This window comes from Eumetopias jubatus, unplaced genomic scaffold (assembly GCF_037043125.1).
Source record: "Eumetopias jubatus isolate StellerSeaLion01/CBP00866 unplaced genomic scaffold, mEumJub1_p1.0 scaffold_3, whole genome shotgun sequence".
NCBI classification, from domain to species: domain Eukaryota; kingdom Metazoa; phylum Chordata; class Mammalia; order Carnivora; family Otariidae; genus Eumetopias; species Eumetopias jubatus.
Window position 1 is genome coordinate 52,284,001 of NW_028274809.1, and position 24,611 is coordinate 52,308,611.

At 38.3% G+C, this 24,611-nt stretch overlaps 1 long non-coding RNA gene across 3 annotated transcripts in view; it reads right to left on the reverse strand.

The window, feature by feature from the left end:
• LOC148164691 (uncharacterized) overlaps positions 1-24,611 on the reverse strand; it is a 231,956-nt gene that overhangs the window by 175,793 nt on the left and 31,552 nt on the right. For all 3 annotated transcript variants that reach the window (XR_015767859.1, XR_015767860.1, XR_015767861.1), the window contains exon 3: positions 2,398-2,528. This is a non-coding gene — a long non-coding RNA (uncharacterized LOC148164691). The remainder of the gene's footprint in view (positions 1-2,397; positions 2,529-24,611) is intronic.

The following is a 24,611-nucleotide window of genomic DNA, read 5'->3' on the forward strand; positions in this document are numbered from 1 at the left end:
TTTTGAACATTTTGTTGTTTTCCTCAATCACATGGTAGTAACATTTTTTATGTACTCTATCATGTCATATTTTGAAGCTTTCCATATATCATCAAGCTTTCCATCTCTCCCAGAAGATTATATTCTCTTCAGAATATACTGTTTATTTTTAATGACCACCACAACCACCACCACCACTACTGAGCCTAACACATTGATGACATCAAATAAAGATCCAACTAGTGTTCACTGAATTACAAAATAACCAAGAGCTATTTCTTTTGTGTCCATAATTCTTTTAGCTCCAAACAGATTAAATACTCCAAACACTACTGCAAATTCTTGAGTAATAAGGGGTCCCTTTGAACTCTGTCTACCTCTTGGGTCCAAAAGCTATTAATCTTCTGAGTATTAGAAATTAGCACTGATGGGGCACCTAGGTGGTTCAGTCAGTTGAGTGCCCAACTCTTAGTTTTGGCTCAGGTCATGATACCATGGGTTGTGGGACTGAGCCCAGCATTTGGGCTCTGTGCTCAGCAGGGAGTCTGCTTGAAAGATTCTCTCCTTCTACCCCTTCCCACCCACTCTCAAAATAAATAAATAAATCTTGGGGAAAAAAAAGGGACAGGTGGCTCAGTCAGTTAAGCGGCTGCCTTCGGCTCAGGTCATGATCCCGGGGTCCTGGGATCGAGGCCCACATCGGGCTGCCTGCTCAGTGGGGAGTCTGCTTCTCCCTCCGTCCCTACCCCTGCTTGTGCTTGCTCTCTGTTTCTCTCTCTCTCTGACAAATAAATAAATAAAATCTTAAAAAAGAAAAAAATTAGCACTGATGTACACCACCCACTGAGCCCAAACTCCCTCAATAATCACAAAAGCACTCCTACATCCTAACCAGCAATGAAACAAAATATTTCATTCACTTTTTCCTGCCATTATTTATAGCTCCTATCACTTCCTGCTTTGGGGATATCAGAGTTTTAGGAATGCTATTTTAACAAATTTTTTTTTTTTAAGATTTTATTTATTTATTTATTTGAGAGAGAGAGAATGAGAGAGAGAGAGCACGAGAGGGGAGAGGGTCAGAGGGAGAAGCAGACTCCCTGCTGAGCAGGGAGCCCGATGCGGGACTCGATCCCGGGACTCCAGGATCATGACCTGAGCCGAAGGCAGTCGCTTAACCAACTGAGCCACCCAGGCGCCCCATTAGGAATGCTATTTTAAAGCCTTGTTTGGATATTTCACCATCCCCTGATTCCTATTGTTAGAAATTTTCTATTTCTCACTTAAAAAAATCTTAGATTCCAAAAAATAAGTAAATTTATTTTACTTATTCAAAATTATAAATCCCTGTGTAATATTTTGGTAATTTTACCTTGGTTTTCAAATATCTTTAAAAGTCTTTGCATAATAACAACAGGGGGGAAAAGATTAACAGGTTCTTAAATGGGGACAGAGAAATAAAGCATATACTGTCGCAGTTAGAATTGAAAATCAAACTCCAAGGCTACCATAATTCCATAAACACTAAATATCAGCAACATACTATTCATTGAAAGCTACTTGTTATTCCATAAATCTTTACAAAAATTATTCATCTTTGAACTTGTAGGACCTAACACGGTGTCTAGTTTATAATATGTAAGTTTAGTTACATTATACACAGTATTGAATCAGGTACTAAGGAGAGTTATGACAGAAATTGAGATTTATTTACTAAGAAATTTGCAGTTTAACACAGTGGTAATACGTAACAAATGTAACATAAGTTTTGGAGCATGTATTGATAACATTGGATGCAAAATTAGTTTCTTTATTGAAAAACTTCTTAGAACATTTAATACATTCAAGTGCACTGAAAAAGGTGGATAGAGTGAGCAGAATTACCCAACTTTAGCTGACCACAAATTTCTTTCCCTACCCCTCCAAAAGAATACTTATTAATATCTCTCAAGAAAACAGTTCTCCATAAAAAACCTTTCAGAAAGCGATGAATATAATAGCAGTGATGAAAATAAGATATAATTAAGCAAGGAAAGATTCACAGACAGAAGTACTGAAGTGAGTTTTAACATGTTTGGAGAAGGTATCAGAAGGCAAGACTGACAACTGATCTTCAACTCTCACGTAGTAGAGATGCAAAGAGTTGAGTAGAGATTAGCGTGACCGTCATGGTATCAGTAAACCAAAGCTAGCAGGAAAGGAGTATTTAGGCAGAATTTACTAGAGTAGGTAAAGAACAGTCCCGACCTTTAAAACAGAGATTCTACAAAGACTGTGCTTGTGGGTAGATTTATATCGATGTGATTATGGCTACACATTCAAACTATAAAAACATGAAAATAAATGCAGTTTGTTACTTACCCTAGGTAATATTATTCTAGTACTGTGTCTTGCTACTTCAAAAGTGATTTCCCTTACCTGTTTGAGAGACTAAGGTCATCTTCCACACTGAAGGCCCATTTGGACAAGTTGAAATGCATTAGAGCTTTTGTACTTTTTCACTGGAAGGAGGAAATATGAAGTATGTGAGAGTTGGGGATTGGAAGAACCTAGAGAAAATCAGAGAAAAAAATGATAAATAATGTGATGCCTTGGGGTCATGCTGCCAGACAGTTCTAAGGATGGGTTTTGCAACACATATGGAAGAAAAATTAGATTCAGAGCTAACGCTGCTATTTTCCAGTAAAGCTCTGAGATTATAGGCTCTGGCATCTAAATAAAAATTTGAAATTAATATGGAAAAAGAAACCACCCCACCAGCGGTCTGAATGGGAGTGGCCACATCTGGTGAGGCCTGCAGAGCACTGGGCCAAGCAGTGGTAGGCACCCTTGAGGCCAGTGGAAAGCAGGAAAGCTGTTTCCCAGAAAGGCATCAAGTGCAGTGGTTATAATGCAATCCCCACCCCAAGTGACTTGCTGGCAGCATGGTAACAAACATGAGTGGCCTTTTTCTTTTTTTCCTCTTGGACATATGAGACATTGTGGAGATTTTTCAGAAATAAGTGGTGCTGAAAATGGGTGGTCATGTATATGGAAGAGCCATAATAATTTTTTTCTTGTCAAATTTTTATTTAAATTCTAGTTAGTCAACATACAGTGCAATATTGGTTTCAGGAGTAGAAATCAGTGATTCATCACTTCCATACAACACCCAGTGCTCATCACAACAAGTGCCCTCCTTAATCCCTATCACCCATCTGGGCCATAACTTCTCATCAAGAGTTTGATCCAACATTTCTCTGTGAAATGGGCAAAGACTATAGAGCAAGAATATGAATTAATGCTACAAAAAAAGAATAGCTCTAATTCATTTGCAGTATGCCAGCATTTGGCTGAAAGATTTCTATATACCAAAATTCCTGCTTGCAATTGCTCACAAAACCTTCCTGGTATCAAAATGGCTCTGCATTCCTCTGTAGTCCATTCAAAGTTGGAGAAGCTGACGCTCACCCATAGACTGGGCTTGTGAATGAATCCCATAATATTGTCATCATTTCAGCATCACCTTCCTCTATGGCCCCAAGATCTAGTACCCAAAACTTCGTTCCTATAGACCCTCTCCATCCTATCCAAATAGATGGATACTGAGGGCAGTCACCATCCCCAAATGACCAATTTCAATGAAGGCTTTCCTGGGATCACACAACTACGTGCCTACAAAAATAATTACTGCCAATGTTTCTCTAGTTTACCTGAATTAATAATAATTTCTGGCCCATGTCCTTCAGACTACTTTGTAATGGCCATTGAAATAAAATCCATGTACCATAAAGAAAAGACCATAGATCTGAACACATTCTTCTGAGTGGTACCCATCACTGCAGTTAATGGACTAGTTAGTAGCCCCCATACTCTCTCTCTCATCAAGACACTTAAAAAAAAAAAAAAAAAAAAAAACTACTCCACTGAAAAATAGCAAATTTATGTGGTCTAGTTCACCAACACTTACATATTTCCACAGTAAAAGTTGCTTTTCTGGGTATCAGCAAAACACAGTTCAAAGTTGGATTTTGAAACATCATTTTTGGTCACTCTGATTTCTCTCACAATAATACAGATTGAAATATAGTATTTTCCTTAAAATCATTTTATTTTTGTAAAAGTATTTTGAGTCCATGGTTATGTTTGAAGAAAACCACCAATGATGAAAATATAACTATTTACCAATTGAGCCAGAAAACTAAAAAGATGTTAAATGTAACTTCTTTAGGTTACAGACTGTCTTCAACAGGGAACTGTTGAGACAACCACTCGGTCAGGCTCATCGTCCCTTTTTGCTGATGAAAACTCAGTTCAAGAACCTTCCTAGTTGTCTGGTGCAGATGCTGCCTCTTGATAAAGCAGTCTTCCTTCTTTGTAACTGCCTTGGGAGATGCTCCAGCTACATATAGTTAGTGCAGGGATGAAGTTTCAGATTCTTGGGTCTTAAAAAGCACTACAGCCTGCAGGATTTGAAAAGGTTACACCACAGTAACCCCTCTGATACAGCATGGCTGATTCCTCTCCCATTTAAAGGGTCATTTCAAATCCTTCTTATTTTTATGTCCCATATCCAACATCCATTTTACAAGCCAAGTGCACTAAATCTAAGAACCTCAAAGAGTTGCAGGTTTCAGATGGAGCTTGAGGAATTACTGTATACAAATTCTTGCTTACAAGCAATGCTACACTTAAACATCCCCCCAAAATTAGCCTACCTTTAAAGATCATCATAGAAAGATCTTCTCAGTTTGCCTAAATATCCTATTACAAACCCCTAGGAGGCTTCCTTCACAGAAAGTTCTTTCTCACGTATTATTTAAATCTTTCACATCCTAGCGTAAGTATGTTTTTTCTACTCCAATCCTTTGCTAACTCACCATCTTTCCTACCAACTTCCATTGGTTATTTCAGTTGATGGCATTATTCTCTTCCTTATCTAAGTTCCCAGAGTCTGTGTTCCCAGACTCTCCAAGCTACTTCACTATGCTGTCTAGTAAGTGGGGTATAATGGAGAGAACACTGAACAGAATCCTGGAAACATCTCCAGCATTGGTTCTGCTCAAAACAGATTAATGGCCTTAGATAAGTCTTTGCATCCTGTTGAGTAAGATCCTCCTCAATAAAATGAAAGAAATAAAATAAATTTATCAGGTTAGTTTATCATTTTTTATTCTATAAGTTTATGATTCTTTAAAACTTGTCTATTGGTCCTCTGCTTTTATATTCCCCTCATCCTGCACACACTGTCATGAAATTAAAATTCTCAAGATGCCATCTTCTCTTTAAGAGGAAGCTGAGGTTTAGAGAGTATAATTTCCACTTCCAAGGCCACGTATTTCATAAGTGATGGGCCCAGAACATATTCATGGCCAAGACTAGGCTCAGGCAGCAATGTGCACGGGGCACAAAATTTAAGGGGACACTTACTCTCTGGCTAGTGTAAGTGCAAGACTGGCTCCTAAAAGTGTACCCTAGAAGCCCTGGCTTGCTATATTTTAGAGACATATGTTCTCTTAGCTTGGGAATTATGTGATCATCAGGACCTACAAACTTTATTTTACTATTATTTGTACCCTATTAGATATGAAAGGGCAAAACATTTTGTTTAAAAAGCACTTCCACTATTATTCATTTTAAATAAAATGAAGAAATATGCATCCTGCTTTACTTTTAAATACATGAATTCCAGAAGAGAACACGAAGATAGCAATGAAATAGGAGGACCCTAGGCTCACCATCCCAAGAACACAGCTAGATAATTATCACATCATCTTAAATACCTTAGAAATCGACCTGGACAGCGACAGAACAAACTCCACAACTAAAGGGAGAGAAGAGGCTATGTCAAGGAAGGTAGGAAGTAGGAGACATAGTTTAGGGGAGAAACAGATTGTGGGTGCTGCTGTGGGGAGCAAGCCACGGATACAGAGATGGGTAACATGTTTCTTTTGTGAACGAGGAACACACAAGGAGAATGTTTCCCTGAAGCCATTGGCTTCGTGAGTTCTTTCATGACCACTAAACCAGCCCTGCAGGAAATATTAAAGAGGAAAGGAGGGGCCAAAAGTGACAGTAAAAAGGCAGGAAACACAAAAGCAGTAAAAACGGGGAGAAGGAGCAAGGTGGCAGAGGAGTAGGAGACCTAAATTTCACCTGGTCCCAGGAATTCAGCTACATAGGGATCAAACCATTCTGAACACCTACGAACTCAACAGAAGATCAAAGAAAAGAATAGCAGCAACTCTCTGAACAGAAAAGCGTCCACTTTCTGGAAGGAAGGATGTGCAAGAACTGAATTGGAAGCGATATTTGGGAAGATAGACCGTGGGGGGGAAGGAGCCTCTGTCAGCCGCTTCTGGCAAGTGATAGAGCAGCAGAGCACAAAATTGGAACTTTGAGAAGTCTACTCCACTGAGGGACATTGCTCCAGTGGCTAAGTGGGGGGGTGGAACCCTCGCAGGACAGTGTGGTATCATGACCCTCGGGGTCACAGAAAGACCAGTGGTGCCTGACTGTGGCAGAGCTCCCAGGTATCGGAGCTGGGAAACCGGCTGCAGAGACGAAGGTGAGGAGTGGGCTCTCAGCTCAGGGTTGCCATAAACCATGATCCCCGGCACAACTGGGCCACTGCTCTTCCAGCAGGGACCCAACAAGTGGCAGATCCAGGGAGACTCCCCTTCCTCTCCTGGGAGGAGCAGCGTGGGAGAGCACTGCAGGGATCTGCCGGGTTTGGAGACTCCAAACGGGGTTGTGTGCCAGAGATAGAAATGCTCGGTGACAGGCCAGATGAGCACGGAGTGTGGCCGGAGACTGGGGAGATGGGAGTGACTGACTGCTTTTCTCTGGGGGCGCACTGAAGAGTGAGGCCCCGAGTTCTTGGCTCCTCCAGGGCGGAGATTGGGAGGTCACAATTTTCACTCTCATCCTCCAAAGCTGTACAGAAAGCTTGCAGGGAACAAAAGCTCCCGAGAGCAAACCCGAGCAGATAACTTAGCCCATCCCCCAGCAAGGGTGGAGCAATTCCGCCTCCGGCAAAGACATCTAAGAACCACTGCAACAGGCCCCTCGCCCAGAAGATCACCAAGAACAGCCAGGCAAGACCAAGTTTACTGATCAATGAGAACGACAGAACGCCAGCACTAGGGGAATACAGCACATAGAATTCATGGCTCTTTTCCCCGTGACCCTTTAGTCCTTCAAAGTTAATTTTTTTAATTTTCTTTTTTTCTTTTTCTGTTTTTTTCTTTTTTGAATTTTTCTTTTTCCCTTTTTCAACCAACATCTTATCAATACCTTTTGAAAAAATCTTTTTTTTTCATTTTTAGAGTCATATTCTATCCCTTCATTGTAGTTAACCTTATTTTTGGTATATATATATAAGTTGTTCTCTCTTTAAAATTTTGGGATATAGTTTCTTCTAAAAGACCAAAATATACCCTAAATCTGCAGTGTATGGCTTTGTTCTAGTCTCCTGCCTGATCACATTCTCTCCCTTTTTTTCTTAAATTTCTCTTCTTTCTTTTTTCAACCAACTTCTTATTAATTCCTGTTATAAAATCTTTTATAATTTTCATCTTTACAGTCATATTCCATCCCTTCATCGTATTTACCCTTATTTTTGTATATATGTAAGTTTTTCTTTCTTTAAAATTTTGAGAGGCAGTTTCTTCTAATAGACCAAAATACGTCCAAAATCTAGTGTGTGGCACTGATCTATTCACCAGCGTGATCATATTTGATCATATACACTTTTTTTTTCCTTTTTCTTTTTTTTTCCTTTGTTCTTTCCCTTTCTCTTCCCCCAGTTTCAGGACTCTTCTGATTTGTTTACTGTATATTTTTCTGGGGTCATTGTTACGCTGTTAGCATTTTATTCTCTCTTTCATCTATTCTCCTCTGGACAAAATGACAAGATAGAAATACTCACCTCAAAAAAAAGAACAAGAGGCAGTACCGACTGCCATAGACCTAATCAATACAGACATTAGTAAGATGTTGGAACTAGAGTTCAGAATGACAATTATAAAGATACTAGCTGGGCTTGAAAAAAGCATGGAAGATATTAGAGAAACCCTTTCTGGAGAAATAAAAGAACTAAAATCTAACCAAGTCGAAATCAAAAGGCTATTAATGAGGTGTAATCAAAAATGGAGGCTCTAACTGCTAGGATAAATGAGGCAGAAGAGAGAATTAGTGATATAGAAGACCAAATGATGGAGAATAAAGAAGGTGAGAAAAAGAGAGATAAACAACTACTGGATCACGAGGGCAGAATTCGAGAGATAAGTGATACCATAAGACTAAACAACATTAGAATAATTGGGATCCCAGAAGAAGAAGAAAGAGAGGGGCAGAAGGTATATTGGAGCAAATAATAGCAGAGAACTTCCCTAACTTGGGGAAGGAAACAGGCATCAAAATCCAGGAGGCACAGAGAACCCCCCCCAAATCAATAAAAATAGGTCAACACCCCAACATCTACTAGTAAAACGTACAAGTCTCAGAGACAAAGAGAAAATCCTGAAAGCAGCTCAGGACAAGAGGTCTATAACCTACAATGGTAGAAACATTAGATTGGCAGCAGACCTATCCACAGAGACCTGGCAGGCCAGAAAGGACTGGCATGATATATTCGGAGCACTAAACAAGAAAAATATGCAGCCAAGAATAATATCCAGCTAGGCTGTCATTGAAAATAGAAGGAGAGATAAAAAGCTTCCAGGACAAACAAAAACTAAAAAAATTTGCAAACATGAAACCAGCCCTACAAGAAATATTGAAAGGGGTCCTCTAAGCAAAGAGAGAGCCTAAAAGTAACACAGACCAGAAAGGAACAGAGACAACATACAGTAACAGTCACCTTACAGGCAATACAATGGCACTAAATTCATATCTTTCAATAGTTACCCTGAATGTAAATGGGCTAAATGGTCCAGTAATCTGCTAAATGGAAGCAGTAATCAAAAATCTCCCAACAAACAAGAGCCCAGGGCCAGATGGCTTCTCACAGGAAGTCTACCAAACATTTAAAGAAGAATTAATACGTGTTCTTCTGAAACTATTCCAAAAAATAGAAATGGAAGGAAAACTTCCAAATTCATTTTATGAGGCCAGCATTACCTTGATCCCAAAATCAAAGACCCCATCAGAAAGGAGAATTACAGACCAGTATCCCTGATGAACATGGATGCAAAAATTCTCACCACAATACTAGCCAGTAGGATCCAACAGTACATTAAAAGGATTATTTACCACGACCAAGTGGGATTTATCCTTGGGCTACAAGTTTGGTTCAACATCTGCAAATTAATCAATGGGATACAATACATTAATAAAAGAAAGAACAAGAACCATATGATCCTCTCAACAGATGCAGAAAAAGCATTTGACCAAGTATAGCATTCTTCCCTGATCAAAACTCTTCAGAGTATAGGGATAGAGGGTACATACCTCACTATCATAAAAGCTATCTATGAAAAACCCACAGCGAATATCACTCTCAATTCAGAAAAACTGAGAGCTTTCCCCCTAACGTCAGGAACATGGCAGGGATGTCCACTACCACCACTGCTATTCAACATAGTACTAGAAGTCCTAGCCACAGCAATCAGACAACAAAAAGAAATAAAAGGCATCCAAATAGGCAAAGAAGAAGTCAAACTCCCACTCTTTGCAGATGATATGATACTTTATGTGGAAAACCCAAAAGACTCCACCCCAAAACTGCTAGAACTCATACAGGAATTCAGTAAAGTGGCAGGATATAAAATCAATGCACAGAAATCAGTGGCATTTCTATACACCACCACCAAGACAGAAGAGAGAGAAATTAAGGAGTCGATCCCATTTACAATTGCACCCAAAACCATAAGATACCTAGGAATAAATCTAACCAAAGAGGCAAAGAATCTGCACTCAGAAAACTATAGAAATCTGTACTCAGAAAACTCAGAAAACTTCTGTACTCAGAAAAGAAATTAAGGAAGACACAAAGAAATGGAAAAACGTTGCATGCTCGTGGATTGGAAGAACAAATGTTGTGAAGATGTCAATGCTACCTAGAGCAATCTACACATTTAATGCCATCCCTATCAAAATACCATCCACTTTTTTCAAACAAATGGGACAAATAATCCTAAAATTTGTATGGAACCAGAAAAGACCCCAAATGGCCAGAGGAATGTTGAAAAAGAAAACCAAAGCTGGTGGCATCACAATTCCGGACTTCAAGCTCTATTACAAAGCTGTCATCATCAAGACAGTATGGTCCTGGCACAAAAACAGACACATAGATCAATGGAACAGAATAGAAAGCCCAGAAATGGACCCTCAACTCTATGGTCAACTAATCTTTGACAAAGCAGGGAAGAATGTCCAATGGAAAAAAGACAGTCTCTTCAACAAATGGTGTTGGGAAAACTGGACAGCCACATGCAGAAGAATGAAACTGGGCCATTTCCTTACACCACACACAAAAATAGACTCCAAACGGATGAAAGACCTCAATGTGAGACAGGAGTCCTTCAAAATCCTAGAGGAGAACACAGGCTGCAACCTCTTCGACTTCAGCTGCAGCAACATCTTCCTAGAAACATCGCCAAAGGCAAGGGAAGCAAGGGCAAAAATGAACTACTGGGACTTCATCAAGATAAAAAGCTTTTGCACAGCAAAGGAAACAGTCAACAAAACCAAAAGACAACCGACAGAATGGGAGAAGATTTTGCAAATGACATATCAGATAAAGGGCTATAAAGAACTTATCAAACTCAACACCCAAAGAACAAATAATCCAATCAAGAAATGGGCAGAAGACATGAACAGACATTTCTGCAAAGAAGACATCCAAATGGCCAACAGACACATGAAAAAGTGCTCAACATCGCTCGGCATCAGGGAAATCCAAATCAAAAACCTCAATGAGATACCACCTCACACCAGTTAGAATGGCTAAAATTAACACGTTAGGAAATGACAGATGTTGGTGAGGATGCAGAGAAAGGGGAGCCCTCCTACACTGTTGGTGGGAATGCAAGCTGGTGTAGCCACTCTGGAAAATAGTATGGAGCTTCCTCAAAAAGTTGAAAATAGAGCTACCATACAACCCAGCAATTGCACTACTGGGTATTTACCCCAAAGATACAAATGTAGGGATCCGAAGGGGTACATGCACCCTGATGTTTATAGCAGCAATGTCCACAATAGCCAAACTATGGAAAGAGCCAAGATGTCCATCAACAGATGAATGGATAAAGAAGATGTGGTATATATATACAATGGAAAGTTATGCAGCCATCAAAAAAAAAACCAAAAAACAAAAAACAAAATCTTGCCATTTGCAACAACGTGTATAGATCGAGAGGGTACTACGCTAAGTGAAATAAGTCAATCAGAGAAAGACATGTATCAAATGATCTCACTGATATAAGGAATTCTTAATCTCAGGAAACAAACTTGAGGGTTGCTGGAGTGGTAGGGGGTGGGAGGGATGGGGTGGCTGGGTGATAGACATTGGGGAGGGTATGTGCTATGGTGAGTGCTGTAAATTGTGTAAGACTGATGATTCACAGACCTGTACCTCTGAAACAAATAATACATTATATGTTTAAAAAAAAAGAGAGAGAGAGAGAGAGAAGATAGTAGGAAGGGAACAATGAAGGGGCGGAATCAGAGGGGGAGACAAATCATGAGAGACTATGGACTCTGAGAAACAAACTGAGGGTTCTAGAGGGGAGGGGCGTAGGGGGATGGGTTAGCCTGGTGATGGGTATTAAAGAGGGCATGTAATGCATGGAGCCCTGGGTGTTATATGCAAACAATGAATCATGGAACACTACATTAAAAACTAATGATGTAAGGTATGGTGATTAACATAATATAACAAAACAAAATTTTTTAAAAAAGCAGTAAAAACGAATGTTTGTATAAAAGTCAAGATACACACACAAAAGAAGGATATAAAATATAATTAACATATACGTAAAATGTGGAGAGGAGAGAAAAAAGAATGGATTGAAACGTGAACGATCATCAACTTAACCTGGACTGCTATATGCAGAAGAGGTTATATACAAAACTAATAGTAACCATATAACAAAAACCACTAATAAACATGCAGAGTAAGAGAAAGAAATCCAAATATTGCACTAAAAAAATCAGCAAAACATGAAGACAGAAAGACAAAGGATCAGAGAAAATCTCCAGAATCAACCACAAAACAAGTAATAAAATGGCAATATACACGTCTATCAATAATTACTTTGAATTTAAATGGACTAAACACTCCAAAGGTGTCAGAATGGATAAAAAAACAAGACCCATCTATATGCTGCTTACAAGAGACTCATTTTAGATCTAAAGACACCTGCAGATTGAAAGCAAGGGAATGGGGATGCCTGAGTGGCTCAGTTGTTAAGTGTCTGCCTTTGGCTCAGGTCATGATCCTAGAGTCCTGGGATTGGGCCCTGCATTGGGCTCCCTGCTCAGCCAGGGGCCTGCTTCTCCCTCTCCCGGTCCCCCTGCTTGTGTTCCCTCTCTAGCTGTCTCTTTCTCTGTGTCAAATAAATAAAATCTTTAAAAAAATTGAAATTAAAAAAAAAATGCGAGGGAATGGAGAAACAATTATCATGCAAATGGATGTCTAAAGAAAACCAGAGTAGCAATACTCTGGACAAACTAGACTTTAAAACAAAGACTAACAAGAAACAAGAAGGGCACTATGTAATCATAAAGGGGACAATCCAACAAGAAGATCTAACAATTGTAAATATTTATGCACCCAAACATGCAACATGGGAGCACCCCAAATACATAAAACAATTAATAACAAACATAAATAAACTAGTTGATACTAATACGATAACCATAGGGGACATCAACATCAATGGACAGATCATCTAAAGAGAAAATAAACAAGAAAACAATGGTCTTGAGTGACACATTGGACCAGATGGATTTAACAGATATATTTGGAACATTCCATCCTAAAACACCAGAATACACATTCTTTTCAAGCGCACAAGGAACATTCTCCAGAATAAATCACATATTAGAACACAAAACAGGCCTCAACAAATAAAAAAGGACTGAAGTCATACCATGCACATCTTCTGACCACAATGCTAAGAAATTTGAAGTTAACCACAAGAAAAGATCTGGAAAAGCCACAAGTACATGGAGGTTAAACAATATGCTACTAAACAATGAATGGGTCAACGAGGAAATCACAGAAGAAATAAAATAATACATGGAAACAAATGAAAATGAAAACACAACAGTCTACAACCTTTGGGATTTAGCAAAAGCAGTTCTAAGAGGGAAGGATATAGCAATACAGGCCTACCTCAAGAAACAAGAAAAATCTCAAATACTCTTACTCTGAAAACTATGAAACACTGATGAATGAAACTGAAGATGACACAAAGAAATGGAAAGACATTCCATGCTCATGGGATTGGAAGAACAAATATTTTTTAAAATGTTTATACTACCCAAAGCAACCTACACATTTAATGCAATCTCTATCAAAATACCAATAGCATTTTTCACAGAACTAGAACAAACAATTCTAAAATTTGTATAGAATCACAAAAGACCCTGAATAGCCAAAGCAATCTTGAAAAAGAAAAGCAAAGCTGGAGGCATCACGATTCCAGACTCAAGTTATATTACAGAGCTGTAGTCATCAAGGCGGTATGGCACTGGCACAAAAATAGACACATAGATCAACAGAACAGAATAGGAAACTCAGAAATAAACACCCAAATACATGGTCAGTGAATCTTTGACAAAGCAGGAAAGAATACCCATGGGAAAAATTCTCTTCAACAGATGGTGCTGGGAAAACTGGAGAGCAACATGCAAAAGAATGAAACTGGACCATTTCTTACACCATACACAAAAATGAATTTAAAATGGATTAAAGACTTAAATATGAGACCTGAAACTATAAAAATCCTGGAAGAGAAGAGAATGCAAGCAGTAACTTTTTTAAAAAAGATTTTATTTATTCATTTGAGAGAAAGAGAGTGAGAGAGAGAGTATGATTGGGGTGAGGGGCAGCAGGAGAAGCAGACTCCCCACTGAGCGGGGAGCCCAACATGGGGGGCTCAATCCCGGGACTCTGTGATCATGACCTGAGCCCAAGGCAGACACTCAACCAACGGAGCCTCCCAGGAGCCCCAGCAGTAACTTCTTTGACATCAGCTATAGCAACTTCTTTCCAGATACATCTCCTAAGGCAAGGGAAACAAAATCAAAAATAAACTATTGGGACTATATCAAAACAAAAAGCTTATGCACAGCCAAGGAAAAACATCAACAAAACTAAAAGATAACATACAGAATGAGAGAAGATATTTGCAAATGACTTATCTGATAAAGGGTTAGTATCCAAACATATAAAGAACTTATAAAATAATACCCCAAAAACAATCCAATTAAAAAATGAGAAGACATGGAGTGCTTGGGTGGCTCAGTCGGTTGAGTGACTGCCTTCAGCTCAGGTCATGATCCTGGAGTCCCGGGATCGAATCCCGCATTGGGCTCCCTGCTCAGCGGGGAGTCTGCTTCTCCCTCTGATCCTCCCCTCTCTCATGTGCTCTCTCTCTCTCTCTCTCATTCTTTCTCTCAAATAAATAAAATCTTTTAAAAAAAATGAGAAGACATGAATAGACATTTTTCCAAAGAAGACATACAGATGGCCAACAGACACATGAAATGATGCTCAACATCACTTACCATCAGGGAAATGCAAATCAAAACTACCATGAGCTATCACCTCACACCTATCAGAATGGTGACAATCAACAACACAAGAAACAATAGGTGTTGGTGAGGATGTGGAGAAAGGGGAACACTTTTGTACTACTGGTGGGAATGCAAACTGGTGTAGCCACTCTGAAAAATGGTATGGAGTTTCCTCAAAAAGTTAAAAATAGAGCTAGCCTATGATCCAGCAATTGCACTACTAGGTATTAGTAATGCACTAATTCAAAAGGGATACATGCACCCCAATGTTTATCATAGCATTATCTATAATAGCTAAATTACGGAAATAGCCCAAATATCCATCAATTAATGCAGGGATAAAGAAGGTATGGTACACACATACACACACACACACAGGAATATTATTCAGCCATAAAAAAGAATGAAATTTTGCCATTTGCAATGACATGGATGGAGCTAGAGAGTGTTATCATAAACGAAATAAGTCAGTCACAGAAAGACAAATACCATATGGTTTCACTCATACGTGGAGTTTAAGTAACAAAGCAAATGAGCAAAGCGGGGGAGAGGGGAAGAGAGAAAGAGGCAAACTAGGAAGCAGACTCTGAACTGTAGAGAACAAATTGATGGTTACCAGAAGGGAGGTGGATGGGAGCATGGGTTAAATAGGTGATGGAGGAAAGGAATATACCAGTGATGAGCACAGGGTGATGAATCGAAGTGTTGAATCACTATATTGTACACCTGAAACTCATATTACACTTTAGGTTAACTGGAAATTAAACAAAAACCTTAAAAAATCAAAAATGGGCAAAGAACTTGAAAAAATAAAGAATTCCAAGGTAATTGAATAATATCAGGATTATTTTATATTTCATTTGCCTATAAACAAATATGATTTACACATGGATGTTCATGTCATGATAATTTTGAACATCATATCATTATGAGATGTAAAGCACTATATTCTGAGAACCTCTTCCGCAACCTCTGAACTAGAGGAGCCCTGTTACTTCTGAGAGGAAATGAATTTTCTCTGCAAAGGCCCAGGTGCAGTTTTTTTTTTTTTTAATCTTTTAATGTACAATGGTGGCATAAATTCTGGCCAATGAACATGTCCCAGACTGATATTAAACTCTGCTCACTCCAGAATTCAAGCCTGAGTGGACATATTAGGGATCTGTAGGAACCCTCCCTCCTAGCCTGAGGGACTAAGAATCTTCTCAGTAAACAGTCAAAGAGAAAAGACAGAAGAGCTATACATGTTTTGTTTAAAAACAGTAGGTCAGTTTCAGAGGAGTGACATTTCAAAGTATAGCATTCATTTAACAATCATTTGCTGACCCCTATTTGGTGTCATATGTCATGAAAGATGCCAGACATGCAAAGGTAAATAGGACCCATTTCTGCCCTAAGAAATTCATAGTCCCGGGTATTGGGAAGGTTAAATGTGTCATATCATCACACTTTTTGTGGGGGTTAGAGGCAAGCCAAGTATGCTGTGAGAGCACTAGGAGGAGCAACTCCCCAACACTGGGGCAGTCAAGTATGCTTTCCTATAGGAAGTCACCTCTGATCTGAATCAAGAATTATCCAGGCAAAAATAAGTAGGAAGAGCAACTCCAGCAGAGGAAACAAAATGTGGCAGAAAGAAAAGATAATAGTTTCTACCATGGGATTGTCCTCTGTGCTGGGGCCATCAATTCACATAAGAGGTTAATAATCAGAAAAAATATGATCAGTAAAAAGTAAAGAGAACTGCTTCTCAGAAATCTCCATGGGTTATCAAGAACACAAGGTGTCAACTACATCAGTACCAATTGTTTCTGCAGCAACAAAAACACAATGCCCTGAATATCCTTGAGGGATTAATGGGTATCAATAGTTATCTTACTGTTTTTGGTTGCCATTAATAACAAGTATGTAAAGAATTTGGCCTTGCCCAAAGAGAAGGGCTGTCCTTTGGTAGGTAATCTTGGATTCTGGGAGTCCATTTCTCCTGATAGGAGTGTCTTTGTTTACCTTGGGACTTCAGATCATGCGGGATGGTCTAACAAAGTGATTTAGGGTGGGAAAGGGCCATACTCAACAGTATTTAGGGTTGGGGGATGACCATGTCTGAGCAACCAACAATGCAATCTAGGGAAGAGGGGGCTTTTGGTCATGCCCAGATGGGCTGGAGACTAGAGATTGAGATCAACCACATGGCCATCAATCATGGCCTCATGATGGAGCCCACAGTAGATACTCTGAACACCAAGGCTCAGGTGGGCTTCCCTGATTTGCAATACTCTCTGTATACGGTCACACACTGAGAGCAAGAGAGTAAGGCATCCTGACTCCAGAGGCAGAGAATAGAAGCTCTGCGTTTGGTGCTTCTTCTAGATTCTGCCCTATGTGCTGCTTCCTTTGGCTGATTTTAATCTGTATCTTTCCCTCCCTTACATAAGATATAACCATAATAGTTTTCAGAGAGTTCTTGGTGCTCTTCTGGTAAGTTATCAAAGCTGAGGGAAACCCCTAAATTTGTAGTTGGTATCAGAAGTGAGGGTAGTCTCTTGTGAGAACTCTTTTCTCTAACTCATATTGGGCCAAAATTCTCACAAAGGATAAGAGTTATAGCAAGCCAGAGAAAGAGAAAAGAAAATCAGACACCATGTATATGGAGAGTAAATGAAACATCCACTGAGGACTTCCAAGTAATTTGGGAAAAAAGTGACGAGGGCTAAAATTCCCTGTGAGTAGATGAGGGTGTGGCTGGAACTTACTTTTAAAACTACTGTTATGACTGTATTTTAACCATTTATCTAGTCCAGTCTGAGAAATACAGGGTGCATATTATTGTGAGCATTCTATTTCCTGTCATGGCCAAGTAAGCTCCTCTCAGGTAAACCTTTCATTAGATAAAACTACAAAAGTCTGCATAAACAAAAAATAAAACCACTTGAAGACTCCGGAGAGTGAACAAAAATAAGATGATAATGAAAAGGATTCAACGCTCAGATGAAGGAAACGGCATGATATGCTTCCTATGTTTTTAACAGGGTTTTTTTTTTTTTAACCTAACCCAAATGCAGGCTGCTGTGAGGGGCACATATATGGGATGGTTAGAATTCAGATAGAAAGCCACAATCTTATGATTTAAACGACAGGACAAAATTTAGGACAATTACAACTGCTGGAAGGTGGGGCTGGATTAAGAGAGAAAGCCCTCATTTCATATAGGGGAACTATAATTCAAATGACTGCCAACATCTTAGCAGAAACTCTAGGGGCTAGGAACACTGACATCCTTCATCCTTCATGAGATGAAGGGAAAATAATTGGTTACCCTAGAATTCTACATCTAGTGAAAATATCTTTCAAGAACGGAGGCAAAAGGGGTGCCTGGGTGGCTCAGTTAGTTAAGCGTCCACCCCACGTCTTCGGGCACCCTGCTCAGTGGGGAGCCTGCTTCTCCCTCTCCCTCTGCTGCTCCCCCAGCTTGTGCTCTCTCGCCCTCTCTCTCTTCAAATAAATAAATAAATTCTTTTTTAAAAAAAATGAAGACAAGATACATACAGGGGGATGCGTGCCAATGAATGCCATGTAAGTACAGAATTATTTGCTGTTTTATCCCTGCTTGATTCCCACAGAAAATGTTTCTGACCTTGTCTCAAAAACTGGAGATTTAGAACTGTTTACTTAAAGCATCATCTATTCTCCACTCAGTATTGTAAGGTTTACCTGCTGGTTTACCCATTATGTCAACATGTTTATAGACTTTATGGGATTGGGGTGAGGGGCAGCAGGAGAAGCAGATTTTTATATCTTTTTAGTATCTGCCATGGTTATGCCATTGCCTTTATGAATGTGAAACACGTCACTACCCTCAGCTGTGTTCTAATATACCACCAGCCAGAAAGCTGACAACACCTCCCCTTAAAGAGTAGGGCAAGAAAGGGCTTAGGATTTCTTCAATATTTTGAGAGCCTTGTGCAGAAAGATATCAGAATGGTGTTTACAGCAATGTTAAAAAAAATTAAGCTGTTTGGCACTCAGATGTAAACACAGAGCTTTAAATTTATATCAAGTGTTTTGAATTTCTTTGACAAAATAATCATGTAAATACAGCATATTTAGATAAAATGATATCCTAAATAATCCAGATGTCCTAGACAAGTTCAGTATGGTGATAAAAATCAATATAAACATTGCTATATCCATTTTTTCTTTTCCTTTCCTAGTATACCAAATTAAAAATTTTTTGAGAAATCTGATACAGGGACATTTTTGTTTTCTCTTTGTACAAATATTAATCCTTTATGAAACAAAAATACTAAGTGTTGTTTATGCTTGGAATATTTGCTAAGACTCCTGAAGACTATTTTCCTTTCTTAAACATCTGGTGGTCAAACCAGAAACGCTAACCAACTTCCAAGTTTGAGAAGCAAAGTAAGCAGAAATCTTTTCACAATGATGCTTGTTTCTGTTTCGGGGAATCTCCACTAGCATTTCTGGTGGGAGTTCTGACTGCAGGATTGAGAAAGCGACATGGAGAATTCTGTTAACTGCAAAGGGCTCAGCCAAATACTGTTTGGGGAGTTTTGACTTTGTGGCTTGGTTTTTTTCTACATCAACCTTCTCGTGTTACATTCACTAGTCTTAACCCTGATGTGAACTCTGTAAAACTGAAGAGTCATTTGAAATCAGCATTTTCCCACCATGTAAGAATTCTGTAATCAACAAACCACACACTACAATTGATGTGTTTGCAAAGTTTCCCCTCATATTGGTCATTTTCATCTTTGTAAGTCTCACTGCCCTGACTTATTCAAGAAATAGCCGCTTACTACTTGTTTGAGAACATCAAAATATTTTTTCCTATTTTAGAATTTTTAAAGCCATGCTCTGTTTTTGAAACTCGAGTTATATATTACAAAGAAGTTCAATGTGATCACTGGAATCGAAACAATGTAAGTAAATATAGTAACAGGTAAAAGCCGCTTCTTGCTGCTCTGATCTACCTCCTCCCTCCTTTTCTGCTTTGCCAGACAATGTATTTTATGTTTACCCAATACCAGCTACCCCAGTAAGTCTTCCATATACATTCCTTACCTTATACAATTCTAAGACGGTATTACTTTTCCCATTTAAAGTTAAAAAAAACTAAGACTTAGAGAAATAAAGCACATTTAGGTTGTATAGCTAGTAAGGGCAAACCTAAGATCTGAAACATTCCATTACTTACACTACACTGCTCCCCTATTGTCTTTTAATAGAGTGAGGTAATATAGAACATTCAAATTATGTGTATATAGCTCATAAACTATATAACTATGTATGTTTACACAATTATAATTATACATTATAATCATACATTAGAAGTATATAATTATATGTATAATATACTCCTATAACATATACAATAACATAATGTATATGTTATACTGTGAATCATATTAGGTAAATATTAGAAATTATGTAAAATTAGAGATTATATATTTAATTAGAAATTACATAAAATATATTTAATCCAATACATATATTATATACGCAATACTTATATAATTACAGCATCTGAGTTCTAAAAAATTTATATATTTGTAATAATTTGAAAGTATCAAGTCTTGAGAATCAAGGTGTTCTATAGATAGAACTGAACTGGAGTCAGTACATTTTAGTCCTATCTCATACTTTGAAAACATCCTTGTACCAGATCTGTATAGCTTCTCAAATCATGATTGCTTCTCCACACAAGTCCATCTGACTAATGATGGCCCTGTTAATTATGCCACTCTGGAAGAATTAGGACTGTTTCAGCCAATAGTAGATGTGGCAATAATTTTTGTTGAAGAAGCTTATATTAATTACAAAGAAAAGTTAGAAAAAGATTTTATTTATAAGACTAGTCATTTTCTTGATGAAAATGTTAAGCTATGGTTTGGTAACATAGAAACACAATAACCTGCTGGCAAATGTATTGCTAATTTTTTGTTGTCCACAGAGATCTAACAGTATCATCCAGAAGCGTATACAGCAAATAATATGTATCCGCTCTGATTAATTGCTTCCTGTGCTGTACTGGTTGTTAAGTATTTTTAATAGTAACCCTGGTTGCATAATATATACAGCTCGAATTTCCTGTGCTTGTGTGGTACAGATAAAGTTTTAATAAATGGCCCTAACACTCCTATTTTAGGCATTTGGTTTAGAAATAACAGCATATATTTTCTTTGTGGCCCCTTTAATTCATTTTTGATCTACATCAGTTTAATATGGGGCTGAATAAACTTGTGTCTGCCCAGATAAAAGTACATAGTCTAATGAAACAGAGTAAATAAGGGAGACTGAAGGCTATTTTTTTATTCAAGAACTTTTTATTTCAAAGGACTAAGATCAGCTTTAAAAAGCCCATTTGGTTTTTAATAGGCATGCACCAGCTTGGATATCCACATAGATGCTTTGATAAATAGGCTTCCATTTTCTGTGACAGCAAAAAAAGACTTTAAATGTAAATTTGACAATTTGAAACTTTTATTGGATAAGCTGATGCTTGGTTTTGGTTTTGTATTTTTAAGCTGAGATCTTAACTTGCCAGAAATGAGCTCATTTTTCTTATCTTTACCATTTCATAATAGTATAGTAAATATAGCAATGATTTCAAATGGAAATGTTGTTTTCTACTTTGCTTTTTGCTGGAGCAGGATTTCACTGGACATGAAAGAAGTGATCCAGGCAGAGTATAAAGGAAGTAAAACTAATGAGCTCTAGTATTTAAAAAAAAAAAAAAAGTGTGAAGCCAAGTTAGAAGAGGGTGAGAAAAATGTATATAAAATAAATACAAGGGCAGGCATGAGAAGATATGCAGGCATTAGTTTACTAATAGGTGTGAATATAACTTAAAATGCTTGCAGAAAAAAGTGTAAAACGGGGTGTAAAATAAATTAAGTGCATGTTTACAGCTGTGATTCCTAAAAAAAACTCTTGCCAACCAGACTAAGAATCATGGGGACTTAAAGATACTGCCTACTCAGAAATAGTGTAATTTCCATCGTGATACTAAGTAATAGTAGTCTTTGAAAGGCTATACACATCCACATTGGGTTACTGACTAAGAGCAGCCTGGGCTTTCCAGCCGGGGAGTTTAGATATCCCAGAACTCTGCTCTGTTTGACTTACAGTTGAACCACAAAGAATCACACTATGCATTTCATTCCCAAGAGATAGGAAGTATGTCTGAATGGGAAGACACAACTTAATTTATAACCTGGAAGGAGTGTGGGACATAGAATTTTAAATCATGAGTAAATACTTGAAATTTTTGAGTACTTTCTTTTCTTTAGATTTGCCTCGTTTTAAAGTAAGCCATGGTTAGATAAATTTTAGGTGCTTGCCTTTGAGGTTCTTTTCTACCATGTTAATTGAAACATTTCTGATATATGTTCTTGGTAAAATAAAGATCAGGGATTTGAAATCGGAAAAGTGGGTTTAGTTCTGGCCAAACTCTAACAAATCATTTGCTTTACCTGAACCTAAGTGTCTTGGGGCTAATAACATTTCTCAAAAGTGCTGAATAAGTCAGTCAAATGATAATCACTAATTTAAAAAAAAATTAACATATTTTCTAAAAGATTTATTTATTTTAGAAAGAGAGAGTGCATGTGTGAGCAGGGGTAGGGGTAGGAGGAGAAAGACAAAATCCTGAAGCAGACTCCCCGCTGAGCACAGAGGGGCTTGATCCCAGGACCCTGAGATCATGACCTGAGCCGAAATCAAAAGTCAGCAGCTTAACCCACTGAGCCACCCAGGTGACCCAATAATTACTATTAAAAAAGAGAGAGAGAGAGAGAGAGTAGGCACTAGGCTTGATGCTTTACTATTGTAATTCATTTAACCCTCATAATTCCCAAGGAAATGGTTCTTCGGATTTCACTTTTCTGATGAGAAATGAAAGCATAAAGAGGTAACTAATCAGTCTCAGCTCACACAGGTGGTGGGTGTGGGAGCCACAAATTAAACCCAAGCCTGTGTTATTTCAAAGACCATGCTCTTTTCACTACGCTGCCTTACCTACCTAAAGGATAGGACTGCATTTTGTAAATTAAGGACTTTATTAAATGTTATTACAGTTGAATACAAGGATTAGTGATTAAAATTATTTATCACCTAATGTAATCAACAAACCCTTTGCTTCATCTTCATGCTCATATTTCATCCATTTGAGCATGCTGTGATAATACATTGTAACAATTTCTTCTTTCCACTTTCTATCCTGGTTGACATGTAACGGAAAGCTCAGGAAGAAATCTGTGACAGATATTTCCTTTCCCTTTTGGGCCCATAGTCAGTCTATATTCCCCAGCCTCCAGTTCAGTTACAGTGGGCAATGTATTTAAAGTTCCAGATGATGAGCTTTGGGCAGAAGTAATGCACAGAGCTTCCTGGGCTGGCCCACAACACCTTCCATTTTTCTTTCTTCCCTTACCAGCTGTTCCAATGCCAGAAATCCAGAGAGGATTCCGAAGCCCTTGGGGAGGGTGGAACCACTAGACAAAAGGAATTATGTCCTTAAATAACTACATGAAATAGAGCTCCTACTCTCCCCAACCATGCCATCCACACTGCGCCAGAACTTGAGCAATAAACCTTTGCTGTGTGAAGCCACTCGGATCTGGGAGTAATTCGTTAGTCTGCCCAGACTCATACAAGAATATACCTAAGAACTGGTTTCTTAAACCGAACCTGTGGCCCATTTAGCTCAGGCACCTACCTCGCCTTTGCACAGGGGTGCGTTACATAAGAATAATGTAGTAATAACAGCAGCAGCTACCATTCTATAAAGTACTTGCTATGTGCTCAGCTTATATTTAGGTGGTAAATACAAGCCACTAACCTCAGCTTTACATGTATTATTTCATTAAATCCTCACCCTATCATGTAGGCACTATTCATTATTTTCACTTTCCAAGAAAAAGAAGATTCTAATTTAGTTTAGGTAACTTGCTCAAACTCTAATACAATTCATTCCGACTCCCAAACTGCAAGCCTATATGCATTGTACAGGAAGGTTCTGTTGGCCTGGATTCCTTAAAGTCTAACCACAATGTATCATTATAAGTTTACCTCAACATCTAAGCAATGTCTCAATTGTCTCAATTTGGACTACCAACATTTGGACCATTCCAACATTTACTAATTTCTTTATGTCTTCAAGTTTCTTGGAGCTATAAGAAGTGACCCCTCATTCTCCGCAATTCATTGGTTTTCTTGATGCAAACTTCCAAAATGTAACTAATAATACAGGTTTCAAAATTCCATTTTTAAAATGCCTTCATAAAAATACTTTGGTTGGCTTCAAAGTGCTTTTCTAATAACTCCCATGATTTCCTTCTTGGTCATGAAAGAATGTTGAGTCGATTTTGACCAACGACAACAACAAAAATCATCTGCAAGATGTCCATTAGTTCAGAAATCAAGTTCTAATTATTCTCCATAAGGAGAACCTAACACTTGTCTGTATCAAAATTATTGACCATATTCTGCTCACTCTCAGAGCCTGCAGTTTTTTTCTTCTCTCGGATTTTACTGGCCAGAAAAGACTGTATCATATATAAATTTGAACATTTCACTCTGCCTTCTTTATGCTAGCACTCAATAAAACAACATCACCATCACTAATCTATAATGGACATTAGTGGTAGTGCTTTACCTATGTGGTAAAATAACTGCTTATCCTCAATCATTTCTTTCTTTTTTAAAGCCAGTCACCAACCACTGACAAAATAGCTTCTCCAACACGTGTAGAAGATTTTGTGCCAGCACAAAACCAGAGGAATGATGGGGAGAAAGAAAGAGAGTTGGGGAATATTTTGGTATTACCATTGAAATGGGTCATGAGAAAACTGCAGAACTTTAGATGTTTATCTCATGTAATTTAAGGC